The sequence below is a fragment of the Monopterus albus genome, unplaced genomic scaffold, assembly GCF_001952655.1.
Source record: "Monopterus albus unplaced genomic scaffold, M_albus_1.0 scaffold122.1, whole genome shotgun sequence".
NCBI classification, from domain to species: domain Eukaryota; kingdom Metazoa; phylum Chordata; class Actinopteri; order Synbranchiformes; family Synbranchidae; genus Monopterus; species Monopterus albus.
The window spans coordinates 196,126-200,001 of NW_018128002.1; positions in this window are offsets into that span (position 1 = coordinate 196,126).

Genomic DNA, 3,876 nt, shown 5'->3' on the forward strand with positions numbered 1-3,876 from the left:
TATCGGTTCAGTTCCTGGCTTGTCTAGTCAACATGTTGAAGTGTCCTTGAGCAAGACACTGAACCCCCAGTTGCTCCCTTGTGAGCGTTTATGAGTGTGAATGGTTGAATGGCCAAGTAGCGTGAAAGCACTTTGAATGTGCTGTAAAGTGTAGAAATGTGATATACAAGACCAGACCACATGCATATATGTGCATACTAGTGGTGTAAGAAGTACTCAGATCTCTTACTTAAGTAAAAGTATTAGCATCAAAACATACGAAAAAGTTAAAATACTTATTATGCAGAATGGCACATTTTAACATTAGTGTATTTCATATGACTTGAATATAATTACTGATACATTATTATGTTCATTACATTTAATGTTGCAGCTGGTAAAGGTGGAGCAAGTTGTAACTAGCATATATGCGTATAATTTTAATTACTGCTGGGTATCTTGTAAAATTTCCACCATCTTATGATTATACTGTAATTTTTGCATTAATCTGATTCTGAAAAGTAACTAGTAACTAAAATGATAAAATAAGTATAGTGGAGAAAAAAAACACAATATTTGCTTCTAAAATGTAGTGAAGTTTATTTGTTTTGCATAAGTAACACAAAATCAAAATACTCAAGTAAATTACAGATATCTCAAAGTTGTACTTCAGTATAGTACTTCAGTAAATGTACTTGGTTACTTTCCACCACTGGTGCACACACAGACATACATCCACCTTCAGTGACTAAGACAGTAGAGTAATTGTTGTTTTCTCAGCCTACTTTTTATGGTTTAATTTCTGTTGCGTTCTAAGAGGCAGTAAAGTGTTGCAGCCAAGGCAGCAGACAGTTATGCTGCAAGGGACACTGCTGCTTTTGTCACTCCATAGAGTTTTTCCAGACACTCCAGCCGGGTTTGCCCACACAGTCCCGCTGGGCCTCCACACTCACATACACACACAAACACACGCATAGACACACACCCAGTAATAGCAGTCGCCAGCTGGAACTTCCTGGGCCTCTCAGTAATGCATCACTTGTTTTTGGTCCTACCCATCACAGACTCTGTCTCCCTCCAGACACATTCTGTCTGAGACCATGTGTCACAAGACCTACGCATCAAATACACACTCATACACACAAGACTGTGAAGAACGATATTTGTGATGGCTTAAAAAAAGCATGTATGTACGTATATACTCATATTATAAAACCTATGGTGTTACAACAAGAAATTCCTCAGCAGGTAGCTGTGTGTGAAATAAGGACAAAAACGACTATTATAATGTGTGTGTGTGTGTGTGTGTGTGTGTGTGTGTGTGCAGATGTGCGAGAAGAGAGCTGTTTTTTAATCGTCCTACTGGAGTGTCTGGGGGATTGCTTCTGGCATACATTTAAGCTCTGAGTATATGCTAATATGTGTCTGTCTGTATAATGAGAATATGGGTGTCTTTATCAGTAGAGCCTCTGTGTGGGGTTCAAGGGTGTGTTGTTTGAAGATTTGGTGTACATACAATATATATATAGTATGCGTGAGTGTCACTGTGGTTACGTACAGTATTTTCTCCCACAGTTGTACAGTATGTTTTATAGCATCTACTGTCTACACTAAACAATACTGGAGCTACTAAGATTGTGCATGGATGCAGTTTCTGTTCTAAATTAAAATGACCATCAGCGCTGTAGTCTTGGGGAATAGATATCACATGGCCTCCTGAGTTCAGGTGTGGTACACTGTCCCACTTTGACAGTCAAGGGCTCTCCCAGTAGATGATTCAGTTAGGTGTGTCCTAGTGGCTATTGTAGCTGTTCTACTAAAAAGAGCCAGCAAACTTGAATCAAACCTGAGCCAATAAGACAACTTTCCCATTCTCACCTTGACTGAATTTGCATTGCACATCAAAACACACTAATTAAATGCTCAACCAACTTTCCATGATAAACAAGAAGGTCAGCACAGTGGCGCGGTGGGTAGCACAGTTGCCTCACAGTTGCCTCACAGTGAGAAGGTTCTGGGTTCGTGACCTTTCTTTGCATGTTCTCCCTGTGCTTGCATGGGTTCTCTCCGGGTACTCCGACTTCCTCCCACTGTCCAAAGACATGTGGCTTAGGTTGACTGATGTGAAATTATAGTCATGGCCTGGTAATCTTCCAAGCCTCAAATTAAACAATTAGACCCAATTTGATTCAGGTCTGGGGCCTGAATCTAAGTGTAGCCCAGTTGTCCCCCCTAATCAGCTTTCACAATGAACTCAAACCAAAGTTAATTCAATGACCTTTTCTGTGCCAAGAAGGGGAGACAGCAATCCCATATACTTTAATCTGGCAGGGGTGTTCTCTAACACTATCAAATCTAAAAGGAGTTTCAGGATATGCTTGAATTGTTACTGAATACTGTAACACAGTATAACTATAGTACAATAACTATACTTTTTAAAACATTTTACAAAGCCTTACAGTATATTTAGTTGTATTTCCAGTGCATTTTCATCCTGTTAGACTTAGTACATTCGGGCCAAACCACACACAAAACTTGTAGATACGTGATCCCAGAGGTCCTGAGAAGAATTCATCAAAAATAATTGGGGACAATTAACATTGCTGAATTAACAATTAACACAACTTGCTGATTTGCTAATTTTGCTGATTTTTTTTTTTTGTTGTTGATCTAATTCTTACCAAATCAATGACAAATGCTGCTCATACACCTGCCTGGAATTTCAATTATTGCTCAGTGTGTAATGAAGTATGCTTACGGTGTAAGCACAGTCAGTAGGTTTGTTGCCAGGTACAGTAAAATGAAACTTTTGAACATTACCCTATTAGGTTTCCCCCTCTGTAAGACACCGTAATTTTCTTTAGAACTAAAAACTATTAAATGACAGTTGATCACAGTTTTTCTGAGTGGTAGTGTGTTATGCCTCAATAAAATATACATTAAAGACGGTAAAAAATTAAAAGCATTTCCAAGAAAGCCAAAAAAAAACATCTTCTGTAGTAGCACAATAAACTAAAAAACTTTATTAGATGCTGTGGAAATTTAAAAGACTTGCTATCTAGCAAAGCACATCTGGCAAAAAATGTCTGAGGCAGATATATTCTAATGGAGTGATGGATCTGATATCTATTAGTTTCAGATGTGAGATGGAGCTGTTTACAATCCAGTGGCGTGATCCAGAGAGTGGGTGGCCTCAGAAACACTCCACAGTGCCTGGTTTCATCACAACATTTCAGATCTGATGTTAACTTACTGGAAGTAGTAAGGCAATGTAGCGGAAATGATACCATGTGGACGTCGTTGAGAAAGAAGCTTGACATATTAGAGCAGGATGATTATGCATCCTTGAAATGTAGGTGTGGTGTCATATTATAGTCCCATCTGTTTGGTGGAATAAAAACAACTCAGCCAGAGGTTGTGATGTCATGTGTATGACTGATCCTGTGCTTATAACAGGTGAGCCCTAGCAAGAGAGATGCACCTATAATCACATCCACATGCTCAAGCATACTGTACAACTAAACACACGCAAAGCAGTGTTCCAGTGGAAATGAAGCTTACATCTCGTTGGCCGCACCACAAACCATAGCATGTAGAAAAAAAACAGATGAAGCATACAGTAAAGTAGGCAGAGAATTCCTGAGGTTTCATGTTGAGTGTAATTAGAGTGGCTCTGAAATGGCTCATAGGTTTACTCTGTGGTCATGTCATTACCACCACTGGTGTGACTGAGGCACATCATATCTGACATCAGTCAGAGGGCTGTGTGGTAATGACATGCAGGTTGTTCCTGAACCAAATCCAATCAGTATTGGATTACATGGCCATAATGACAAAAGCAAATGGGGTTTTATTTGTCTTGAACAACTTGCATCAATTGGAATGGTTTGTCCAGAT